This window comes from Balaenoptera musculus, chromosome 4 (genome assembly GCF_009873245.2).
Source record: "Balaenoptera musculus isolate JJ_BM4_2016_0621 chromosome 4, mBalMus1.pri.v3, whole genome shotgun sequence".
NCBI classification, from domain to species: domain Eukaryota; kingdom Metazoa; phylum Chordata; class Mammalia; order Artiodactyla; family Balaenopteridae; genus Balaenoptera; species Balaenoptera musculus.
In genome coordinates, this window is record NC_045788.1 from 65282704 (window position 1) to 65295472 (window position 12769).

At 46.5% G+C, this 12769-nt stretch overlaps 1 protein-coding gene across 5 annotated transcripts in view; it reads left to right on the forward strand.

The window, feature by feature from the left end:
• The window catches only part of LOC118894686 (LIM domain containing preferred translocation partner in lipoma), a 697996-nt gene that overhangs the window by 42793 nt on the left and 642434 nt on the right, over positions 1-12769 (forward strand). The window contains exon 1 of one of the 5 annotated variants that reach the window (XM_036851115.1): positions 12021-12246. The exons of the other annotated variants lie outside the window; for them this stretch is intronic. The gene's annotated coding sequence lies outside the window, so the exon portion shown is untranslated. Of the gene's footprint in view, positions 1-12020; positions 12247-12769 lie in introns of those variants that run through there. 5 annotated transcript variants of the gene reach the window in all.

A 12769-nucleotide genomic window follows, 5' to 3' on the forward strand; every position in this document is an offset into this window, starting at 1 on the left:
TCTGATCTGGCCTCTGTGGTATGGTCACTCTTGACCGTTCTTGCTTCTTTCATTCTTTACCTGCATCTGTCCTCAAGGTTCCTTTGCTGGCCCTTCTCCCTGCTCACATGCAAACCTTTGTCTTTAGCCTCCTTCTATGTCTCTGTGCTCATGACTCCTAGGGGGTTATATTGGGTTTGGAACTCCTGAGCCCCAGAGCCATATATGTAAGTGCCTTTTGGATGCTCCGATTGGAAATCTTAATGTTATCTTTTTCTCTTAGCATTGTCACCTTAGTGAATGATAGCAATGTCTGTCTACTTAGTCACCCAAGCCTGGAAACTGGGACTCATTCTGGATGCTTCCTCCCTTTACCTCACCTTTCTATCTATTCATCCTCAGACCTTGTTGAGTCAACCATGGTAACTCCTCTTCCTCACCCACTGCAGGTAACTACACCCTACCTACCCACTCCGCCTTTGCTGCCCCGCCTCAGTTCACACCCTCAGCATCTCTCTTCTACAGGGTTTCAGTAATGCTCGACTGGCCTTTGTTTTTTATTCTTTGTTTTTTATTCTCACCCTCCTCCAGTCCATTCTGTGTTCTTCCAGAGTGATTTTCCAAAAAATGCAAATCCAGTCATGCCAAATCTCTGTTTTTAAAATCCTGCAGTGATTTTTGGGTAAAATCCAAAACCCTTTGCATAAAATAGAAGACTGTTGGGAATTTAGCCCCTGCCTCTTTTCATCCTCATCTCACTAATCTCCAAGACAGATCCTGTGCTCCAGAATATACATGGGATTCTCTGTAGCCTCCACGACTTAACATACTGTTTCCTTGTCAAAACATCGCTTCTCTCCCACCTTATCAGGGTAGCTCACAGGTTCCTTTCAAGACTTTGCTCTGATATCAGCTCTGCTTGGCATGTACCTCTGACCTCTGATAGCTCCACTTCCCCCATTTTTGGCTGTTTATTGCAGTTGGTTATCTTTCCTTGAAGGTAAGGGTTATGCCTTTCATTTCTGTATCCTCAAGTCCAAAATAGGTATACAAGAGATATTTGTTGAACAAATAAACGCCAAAAAGAAAAGGGTAGAGATAAGGCATTGTGGAAATTGTGATGAAAATTCTAGCTGGGTAGGGATGGGAGCAGGGAAGTCCCCAGGAGAGGTGACATTTGAGCTCCACCTTCAAGTCTGGTGGCATTGGGTTGGGAGGATGCAGAGGAGACCCTGGTGGTCATCATCAGTGTGCTGTGTTCTACAGCACACAAGAATATAGACTGGGCCCTTCCCCTGGTCAGTACCATCATCACCAGAGTAAAATAAGGAGGATAATCTCAGGAGTCCACCTGGGCTAGTATCTGTCTTTGGTCCTGAGCTGGGTTGTATAACTGAGCAGAGCCTCCTTCCCCCAGGGCACAGCTGGCATGGCAGGTAGGCACCCCATCCTTGCTCGTGAGCTGCCCTGCAGGAAAGGAATGCAGGATGGTTGCTTGATTTTTTTATCTTTACTTGTCCTTTGGAGCTGCCTTTCTGGAGAGCAGAGAGGTGACCTTAGCAGCCAGAGCCGGAAAGAGCAAAATGAGTCATCTCAGGCCCTAATGAGGTGCATGAGAGACCCTTCCTGAGAGTGAGGGTCAGGTGAGGTCGAGCTGTGCCTGGGGTGAGTTTTGCCTCAGGGCTCCAGGTAGCACTGGAGCAGAGCTGAGCTAATTTTATCCGCAGGAGCTGACTGTGCTGAAGGGCAGGGCTTATGACATTGGCCTTATCATCCTGTGATGCCCAGAGAGCTCCCAAGGTACAGCCCCGTTATGTCTGGGCTGGTTTTTCTCCTCCTGTTTAATACCTTTTTCCATTAGGTGTTCATATTAGCAAGCAGGGCGCTGAGGTGCAGAGAGCGTCGGATTTGGTGGGAGCCATGGAGCTGGATTTGGATCCTGCCTCCACTCCTTGCTTACCAGCCGTCTTGACCTTGGGAGAGTTATAGAATCTGAGTCTCAGTTTCCTCATTTGTAGCAATAAAACAGGACTTAGACCTGTGTCCTACGATTGCTGCTAGGTTATACACTAGGTGACGCGTAGTAAGCAGTCATTGCGTGCCGGTTGCTCTTGTAGGTTCATAGCGATCCACCTAATCCTCTAAACAAGCCTACGAGGAAGGTACTAGTGCTATCCCTATGTTACAAATAAGGAAACAAGGACAGGAACAGACATTTCTGGAGGCCTTTTTTGTGGGGCTGCACAGAGCAGATGGGCTAGGTGTGCAGCCGGTATGCCTTTGAGGTACTGAAGGATTCAGTGGCAGTTCTGGAAAACAAAGAGGTCAAGCCAAAGAATTCTCAGGAAAGAGTCAGTAATTATGCTATAAGCGTGCTTCATTGTATAAGAATTAGAGTTTCTGTTGATCATCATCTAGTTTATGACACCTGCTACTTATGCCCCTTAGGTCTGTTTGGCTGGTTACAATAAAGTGACATATTTTTCTCCCCTTCACACAGGCAAGGGAGAAGGTCTAGGTATAGATAGACAGAGGTCTCGATCAGATCAGATCAGATCAGAAATAGACGAATGGATGATCAGTTAATTGATCTATTGTTTTGTTTTTTCCCCCCTTCCTGTGTGTTTCAGGCTTAAGTGCAGGAAAGACATTCCGCATAATTTAAGTGGAAAGGGATTAATTCGGGGAAAGAGACGCTAACAAAATTGTTGGAAAGGCTGGAGCAGTGGGAGCCAGGAGGCTACATCTATAGCAATTGAGTTTAAGAATTTATTCTACAGCTGCAATCCGGGGAGAAGGGAGATGGGATTAGGAAGCCCCTGCAGAGACCTCTGACGTTTTTCTCAATGTCCTCGTGGTTGGCGGCGGGACATTGGATTAGCAAACGGAACGGCATTTTGACTTATGATTGCAAGGTGTAGCTTGCCAGAAGAAGGAGCAGCAGGGGGCCTTAGCCTCACTTCCACCTTCTAAGTCTCACACAAGTGCATCTTATTCCTGGATTCTAGTTTATTAGCTTCAGGGGAGTGTGGGAAATGTAGTTTTTAGCAGTCTGCTTCTGTGGCACAGGAAGGCACTTCAGAGGGTGTAAGGGAACTTGGAGCCAATTGAGAGAATGTATCAGCCACTGACAGTCATTTAAAAATGCCCAGGGCTATTATCCCCAAATACTTAATATGTATAATTAATTATAATACTGTAATATAACTGCTGGAGTGTTCTACTTCATATTTGTTTATTTAGATAAAATGTATAACATTACTATACTTAATATACCGAACAACAGGCCATTTGCTCAGTCTCAGCCCCTGCAGTGAGTTCTCCTTAGTATTGACAGCACTGGTTGATTTGTAATTTTCCAGCTCGGTTTAATCTCCTCCTGAGAGTCATGCCCTGGACAGTTGTCTTGTTTATGTAATTTGTTCATAAATGTTTATTAAACACTTGCTATGAGCCTGGTGCTGTGCTAGTTTTGGCACCAGGGGCAGAGATAAGTCATGGACGCTCCCACTGGGAGCCCTCCCTGGAAAGGGGGTATGTCAAGTACATAGTGAGAATAGTACAAGGAAGGTCACCGTCCATGTCCTAGGTAGCAGGCTGAGCAAATCCAGAGACGAGAGACTATTCTGGCTGGACCGAGAAGCAAGGGAGGTTTCATGCAGGGTGACAGTGGTCCGGTGACTGTCCGTTGGGGGGCAGTAACATCACTTTCAGGGGCATTTGCGAATGTGGTGGAGGGTTTTTTGTTATCTCAGTGCTGGAGGCCAGACCACCGTTGTCATTCAGTGGTCAGGACCAGAGGTGCTCGGTACCCTGTAATGCATGAGACACTGCTGAAATGACTGCCTTTCTTCAAAGAGCGATCTTGTTCCAGTTGAGAACTACCAGTAGGTCTTGTAGGATTATCTATAAACTGATCTTGGCCTGGGGAAGGGTAGTAGGTCAGGCAAAAGCACCAAGAGCTAAGAGTTCAGTCTGAATAAAGCAGAGAATGTGTGCTGAGTGGGAGCGGGAGGGAGTTCATGGTGGAAATAGAAGATTGAGTCCAAGTTATTGAGAAACTTGAGATATTAGATAAAGCGCTTGGACTATTCCGTGGCCACTGAGAAGCCACTGAAGATATTGGCGCAGGGTTCTTGAGAGCAGAAACCTAGCCTCATCCTATCGCTGTGCATTAAGGAGACATCAGTGATGCTTTTTGAATGAATGAATGCCCCCAGACAAGTTGTTTACAGGAGTTGGACCAGTTGCTATTTGAGTTTTGCCAGATCTAGGATCCTGTGGTCCTGGGAGAGCCTGGCAGTCAGCATTTGGACTTTAGGAGAAAGCACAGAGAGGGCATGGCAGCTTGTTCCACAGATACTGTCTTCACATCCGGATGGGAATGTTGCGGTCAGGCAGCAGTTGTAGTTGCTCGTGCTAAAGAGAGAAGACGTGCTAATGTCTTCAGAATCTTGAAGGAAAGAGGGATTTTTCCATTGCCCTCCCTCGTGGAGCCCATAGGCCATGGGGCACGTAAGATGCATACTGTGCTGTCCGCGTTAATGCTCGTGCATCTTGAGCTTATTATAAATTGCCAATCAAACCAGCAATCTGCTGACAAGGTTCATGCACTGTGAACATGACTGCAATTGTTCTTGGGGAGCAGCTTGCTGGTCTCTATGGTGATCCTGCCACACTGCATTCCCTGTGCTGTGTCCTGTAGAGTCCTGGTGGCTTTTTGACACTCGGGTCAGTCACTCTTCCTTCTGTCAGGTTGGGTGTGGGAGTTTGTGTGGGAAAGCTTGGGATGGAACTGACCAAACACATACACAAGATGTTACCTCGGTAATTCCCTTGTAAGGTTTTTATTTCAGAAATCTTTCAAGGGGAGAGGGAAAGGGGTATGTAGATGTGTGGGATGACCTCAGAGCCCTTTTTTTATGGCTTAGAGAAGGAAAGTGATGTGCCCAGGGCCATGCAGTGAGCTGGCCGGGAGAACGGCACCTTTTATAGCAGGGTTTCAGTTGCACTCAGCTCCTGGGGGAGAGTGTAGTGTGTGAGGGCTCTGGAGCCAAAGCCCTGTGCTTGGCTACCGGCTCAGCTCCTGACTATATTCTGGACCCTCAGGTTCCTCATTTATAAAGTGGGTGTCATGGTCGTATCTTACACGAAGCGTTTAAAAAGGTGTGGCATGTGAAAAGCTTTGTTGACAACAAAGAAATACACAGATATTTCTTCTTCCCATGGTGTGGATGTTTATGGACCAGTAGTTGGTGGGACCGTCTTTAGAGAAAGGATGGGGCAGTGAAGACACTGTTGACTACATCCTGATCTCAAAACACTCCCAAGGGTTCCTCTTCCCCACTGCACAGTGAAGAGATCTGGCACTCAGATTTGGAGACACATTCCTGGGGGAAGCATGGCCAAACCTTGGAGTTGGGAGGAACTGGGGGTATACTCTTGCCTGGTACCCTTAATGACAATATAATGGAAAGTGTGACTGGAAAGATGGGTTGGGGCCCATCCTGGAGGCCATGAGTGCTGTCCTGAAGGAAGTTGGACATTATTTTTTGTGCAGTTCAGAGCACTGGTGAGGGGTCACCTGCGAAAGTTGGGATGAAATTGGGGGTTAACCTGGCAGCACCTTCAGGATGTTCAGGGAACCTGGGGCAAAACTCAGGTGAGAGACAGGGAGTCTTGTAGTTGGAGCAGGGGCCTCAAGATGAGGTGATTTGCAAGTTTTGGGCACATTCTAAGTTATTTTTTTCAGTGGTTCAACTTTTTACTTGAGGTTATAATAAAAATGATAATAGTTTTATAGCCAGATCCTGGGATACCAAGTCTCACACTTTCTCCTGTGCCAGTGACCTGGTTTTCTCAAACTCACCTTCTCCACCCTGGACTGTCTTGATTGACATCCTTGGAAGCCTGAGATGGCCATGAGTTTCAAAGTTTCCAGAGACAAGATGTAATATTTTCAAAGATGATCTGTAGGGAGTTTGGGACATGAAATGTATTCTTCCCTTTAGCTCTTTATTGCCATCATATTGTTTGTTTAGGTTGAAATGTCCGTGAGAGCAAGGAAGGAAAAAATTGGACCTCTGTCACTTGTTGAGCATCTTCTATGCCCTGGATGCAGTGCTACCTGCTTTTTCATCTGTGGACATAGATGGACTTCTAGATGGAGTGATCATAACACAGTATTTATTGTTGCATTCTGCTAAGCAACTTATGCATGAAATTAGTTAATTCTCATAAACGCCTTATTAGGCGTTATATTATTTCCCATTTACAGATGAGAAAACTGAGGCTTAGCAAGATTTAAATAACTTGCTTCTGAGAACACAGGTCTTTAAATAGATTATCATCCAAGTTTTCTACTTTGAGACCTCTTTCTTCCAAGCTACAACATATATTGCCTGTCTCACTGGTAAAAATACAGAGCTGCTTAAAAGGAGGTACATCTCAGACCTTGGAAGTTACTAGAATCAGAGCTGGAAGGTACTATGAAGCTCTCAGAGGCTGCTGGTTTTCAAGCTGTGCTCCCCTGAGCCTGGGAGACTCCGAGAGGGGCCTTGGGGTTGGGCTGCGAGGTAGGGAGGCGACAAATGGTCAGAAGAGTAGGAGGGAAGGGGGCTCTGGAACCCAGTCTTAGCAGCTCTGCTTTTATCTTCATTACAAGCTAAGCATCCACAAAGCATTTTGCATAATGGAAAAGCTCTACTGCTAGGGAAACAAAGTTTGAAAACCACTGTGCTAGCCCAGTCTGTCTTTGTACTAAGGCTGAAAGGCAAAGTGGCATAGCACCAGTCACAGCTGTGAGGGTCCCGGAGCTTTTTCCTTTTGTCAAGGAAATAGGTGTCCTGTCCACCTCCTTCTGATGGGCCTTTGGAGCACCTGGCTGTAGGTTCAGAGTCATGCATCCCCTGAGTAGCTGCAGAGCCTTTGGGCTGCTCCAGGCACATGATTCTTGACCTGTATCTTTCAACTTGGCTATGTCTCCCCTTTGGATCTTGGGACCCTCGCTGAGATTAGTTCTATTTCTATGTAGAAGAGAGTGGAAATTACAGCCAGTATCGTGTTACTTCCACGGCCCAACCTTCAGAGATGTTGTCTAACTGAATAACATGTAATTATTGATTGTCCGCTGTGTGTACAGTGCTGAGACCACAGACAAGGTTCCTGACGCCAAGGGCTTTGTGGGGAAACAGAATCAAGTAGGGAATTTTGTCAACTATTTTTGGAGATCATTATGTTTGTTATATAGGATTATTATGTGTGATAGGATGATTTTATCTCATAGAAATGGGATAGGAAGAGTCTGGGCAGTAGGAAAGAAGAAGGTTAGAAATTGGAGAGTATGGTCTAGAATTGCAAGGGGTTGAGTTTGCACTGTGAGTTAGTTAATCCTGGCCTCTCCCACTTTCTTTCTCTAAAACTGGCACAGTTTATCTTTAAGCCTTCATTTCCTGATCTGTATTATGGGAGCCAGACTGCCTAGCTCACAGGGTTGTTGATGGGGTTAAATGGGACAGTGTATGCAGCCTGCTTTGTTCGGTGCTCAGCACAGATGAAATACTCAATAAATTATAGTTGTTATTATTTAGCAGTGAGGAGCCAAAGAGACTATTTTTTAAAATATGATCAATGGTGTGATCAAAGATTGCTTCTCAAAAAGAAGACAGTTTTTAGAACTATAGAATACAGTCACCTTAGCCTCCAGCTATTATTTGGCTTCAGTTTACCTTGCTGAGCTACTCTTTGTCTCCGCTCACCTGCCCACCTGTCCCACTAGTTCCCTACACATCCGCTAAGCTTGCTGTTCACTGGACATAGCTCCTTAACGCCTGGGCTCAAATCTTTCCTTTTGCCTGGAATGTCCTTTACTCCTTCACCTCCCCCTTTTCCTGTCCTACCCTCTTAATAGCTGACCCGGAAATCCATCTCTCCCATCGAGGGGGACCCTACTGAAGTCTCTTGTCCTGTGTTATGGTCAACCTTTCTCTTCCATGCTTGTGAGCTCCTTGAAGTTATTTGCATCTCAAAGCCCTTTGCTATAGCATCCCTGAGGATGCAGGCACACACTCATGGTAGGAATCACACATCTATGCAACAAAATAATGTAGGGTCTTCCTTCACCGTTAAGCACAAGGAAGCAGATGATCAAATGCAAACTAGAAAACAGTCATCATTGAGCTGTGTGTGCATCAGCCTTGGGAATGGATTTCTGGGGAAGATCCGGCCCCTCCATAAATGCCACGGATGACTTGGATCTTTGCAGAAATTGAAGAGAATCCTGATGACTAGTGTGTTGGGGGAGGCCTGAAGGAAGCCAGGCTCCCACCTGAGCTCTCAGATCTTCTTGGGTGCCTTCTGGCTCCTGGTGACCTGCCGCAGGACCTCTGGTATGTAAACGGGCTTCTCTGCAGCCTGGGCTGCCCGAATGCCAGGCTGAGCCTCTGTGAGCTGGGCCGGAGGTTTAATGGGTTGGAGATTTCTTTTGGAATCTGCAGCTTGAAATATCCTGTTCCCTTGATTAATTCATGCTCTGGAGCTTCCTTAGTGTTCTCTGGTAAATAGCTCCGTACCGTGCGTTTCTTTCCCTACGGGCTTGTTGCAGAGAGACTGGAGCCTGTGTTTCTAACAAGTTCTCCAAGGAAAACATTGCAGATCACGTTTTCAGAACTGAGACTCTCAGGGGGTCTTCCCAGCGCCCATCTCTATTACCTCCTTTTGGCCTGGCATTTGCTTGTAGCCAAAAAGGGCGAGTTTGTCTTGAGCAGTCCTGGAGACGTTTGTGACGTGGGGCTGAAAATCTGACAGTTGCTGCTGAGTTTCAGCTGCACGAATGAGTAGCATATAGACAGAACCCTGCAGAACGTCAAATCATTTCCCTTGAATTCCCAGAGCCTTAATGTGTCTTTGTCTTGAGAATGACCTCGCTGCTTTTTGTGTTTGTAATGGAATGCACAGTCATTGACAAGGAATCACCATAATCCCCTACACTTTTGTAACACCTACCCATTTTCCAGAGGGCTTTCACTAGCCTTATCTCAGTTGATCCTCATAACCGCTCTGAGAGGTAGGCAGAGGGGCTGTTTTCATCTCTAATTTTCAGCTGCAGGAACTGAGGTTTAGAAAAGTCAAACAGTTGGCCAGAGGTCATTTATTTCATATGCAGCAGAATGGAACTGGAATCTTAAATAGTCTAACTCTTAAACCAGCATTCTTTTCACTACTTACCATCGGTGTGACCTTGGGAATATACTTAACCTCCCTGAGCCTCACTTTTCCTATCACTACAGTGGGTATACTCCTCCAGGGATAGTTGTCAGTAGGGATTAAATGAGACTGTCTGGTAAAGCACTTACTAAACTGTAAAGAATGCAATAATCTGAGGCATCATTGTCACACATACCTTGAATTCAAATAGTGCCACATCAGAACTGTGGCAGAAAAGAACGTTTTTTTCCCCCATTTTGAAAGGACACTGAGGAGAACGGTGCCGGCAGTTGTCAGGGATCACGAGCTCCCAGCCTTGTGATCAGCAAATTGGCCCTGCTGCCCTGCCTGCAGGCCGCTTTGTGATTCGGAGAGCGCTTATGTTGGCAAGGTGCTCTTTTCTTACAGAGTTCGCTCTTAATGTTCCTTGAAACAGTCCTGTATCCTGGAGACAGTTTTAGGTTGGCCAGGCTGGAGAGCAGGAGTGGGGAGCTGGGGAGGGGATCTGCATTCCTGAGCTTCGTCCACAAAGGGTGGGAATGTGGTGTGGGTGATGGGGTCCAGGTGGATGAGGAACTGATCTCAAAGTCTGTTTTCTCTCTTTTCTCGGTGACTGGGATTTAATAGGGTACGTCTTGTGAACCCACAAGGCCAGCAGTACATATGCAGAATGGGTTGCTAAGCACTAATGCTTATTGGAAAAATCCAAAAAGGATGGACCTCAAGTTGGCAGGAGGCAGCCAAGGTGACCGAGGAATGAGATCTTGGAGAGCTTTGTTTCTGTAGCCACGTTCACCTACAAAAGTTCCAAACCCACGAGACAGACATAGGTTATTTGTATGGTTCAAAGAAGCAGAATAAGGAGCCAGAGGTTGAAGGCCCGGAAGCCATATTTATTTCCATATAAGGAAGAACTTTCTGTTGGAAAGATGGAATTTACAGCTGCAGTAGATAATGATCTCCACCTCACTGGAGACCTCAGGGATGCCATGGGGGGAGGGTTTGGTTCATAAATAGGAGAGACATTGGGCTCAGTGGCCTTTATGGTCTTTTCTTCCCCTGAGATCCCAGAGCCAGTGGTTGTCAGGGGTCATGAGGAAGAAAGACACACATACATTAAGGAATGAAGGGTTGCTTTGTGGATATGGAAACTGATCTCCAAATGCTACTAGCAGAATGGAGGGTAGCTTTAGACCTTTCATTCTGGTTTTCATTCCTGTCTCTGTAGTTCCCTCCTTGGTCCTTGGTTTACAGAGTTCCCAGGTCATCCCTGGGTAGCTATTTTCCATGGAATATCTCTTTCCTCTGCTCCTGTTGGAATATTGGAAGGAACTCTGAGCTCCTGAAAGGATGACAGTCTATCTACAGAAACACTAAGTCTGATGGCTGGTTTCATGTCAGTTACAAATGAGGACCATCTCCTTACCCTCTTCAAGCCTACTTCTGGGACCTCTTGGGAGTACTGCAGTTGTAAGAATTCTGTGCTGAGTTCTGGTTCTGGCATGTGGTGGAAGGTTTTCTGATCCTGTTTCCTTACCTCATTTAGTAATCACTTATATTTGTGTTTACTTATGAAACATGCAGTGAATAAGAAGTGTTGGCCATTTTTTCAGGTACTTGTGGCGTGCTTGCAAAAATAGAAAGCAAGTGATCAAAATAAATGTCAGGACTGTTCGATAGGCCGGACAGAAGCTGCTTTTAGAGCACATAGTTGGACAATTTTGGGATATCTACCCAATTTGTAGATGAGAGAATTTAAGCTACGAGAGGAGAACAGATTTGTCCAAAGTGGTAAGGAGTGACTGACCTGGGCTTAGGGCTTGGGTCCCCTTGCTCCCTGACCAGTGGTGTTTATTGCTTGAAGGTTGCCTTGGGATGAGAACAAGCACCCTCATGGTGAAGCCCCAAAAAGCAGCAAGTGGGCGATGATTCTGAACAATGGTTCATCTGACCTACAGAAAGCCTTTACAGCCAACAGTAGAATAAGATCGTGCTAAGGAATAGAACCACTAGGAAGCCAAGATATGGATTCCTTCTCTGAGCAGACCCCGACTTCCCCGCACTGCCATTTCATCTCTCTCCTTTCTTCTCTAATTCAGTCTGGAGTCATTTCAGACCAGATTCATCCCTGATTGACTCCACCGGTTCAATTTAGTCATTGGACACTTTTCAGGACCTTCGGATGAGAATTAATCTTACAAACGAAGGGAGTGAATCTTACAAATTAAATTGGGCATGTCATGCTTCTGTCCACCCTCCCTCCGCCTTCCCCCCCCCACCCCCTCCAGTTTTCTCCTGGAAGTCTGGTTTTATTCTGGGTCTTCTTGCCTGGTGTCTGTCCTATGAAGAACTCACGCGAAACTAAGTTCCCAAGAGGACTCTAGGCCCACGGGGGTCAGGGATTGGGGTCCAAGGGTTGTTTTCATACTCATCTGCCACTGAAAGAACTGTGGGCTGGATTCTTGGTGACCTCTTCAGGTACATCCCCCTAAACACTCCCCTCCCCATTAATAAATTGACTTCGTAAATGTAGTTGCATTCTAGATGGCCCCATTCCTAAGATGAACTTAAAGCCTTTCAAACCAGTCACTTCCTTATCTGGACAGGGGAGCCTTTTTCCTGTAACAGGAGAGCCTGTGGAACAGCTGAGACTCCACTTCTTTGGGGGTTAATCATTCACTCTGAGTAAGGAATTCTGTCTTCAGTGGGGCATGTTCTTCAAGTGCCAGAGGAGAGAAGGGTGATTTTTCTGACATCCTCCAGCCTGCTTCTCCATATATGGAAATGTTTACCCACCACACTGATCTATTGGAAGGGAAGGAGGTGACTCAGGGTTTAGGAGAAGCAGGATTTGAATTCTTGTTTCCAGAAACAAAGTCGCCCCCCCCCCCCCCGCCCCTCCCCCTCCATTCCTTTGCCCCTTGTTCTGGGAGCCGAGGAGAGAAGGTTTCAGTGCTGTTCCCCTCCGGCCTGGGGACCACCTCCTTGCGGTGGGACTCAGTGTGTGAGAGAGAGAGAGTGAGGGCCAGCGGAAGGCCAGCTGCCTGTGGGGCCTGACGGCGCGTGAGTATATCGTTATTGCCAGAGCCAGTGACATTTCTGCCTGCAGACCCAGGGCTCAGAGTCCTGAGGGCTGGTTCGCTTGCATGGTGGTGGGGCATGTGGCTGGGAGCACTAGCTGCTTCCCTTTGGGGTGTGGACAGCTGCTTTCCCAGGGTAATACTTCTCACAGTGGGATTTAGAGACGGGCTATGCCTGAGGAAGAATTCTATTCGTATATTAAAAATTAGAGAGGTATTCCTCCCACCTGAGTGAGGCCTAACTTAATTTGGGGAGAAAGGTAATTTGGGAGTGTTGTTGTCTGTCTGATTGCTAGGGCTAGAGCAACACCCCAGAAGGGGTGTTTGTGGACACTTGGGGAGGGCTAGTTTTATCTTGAAAAGCAGAGTTATGGTTGGACTTAAGAGTACGCAGAAGGTTTCTGTATAGCATTTGCACGGCATCCACTCTGCAATAAATACCTGGCGTGTGGACACTGCGTAGATCTGATGGACTGCGGGAGTTGGGATGATTTGATTGATCTGTT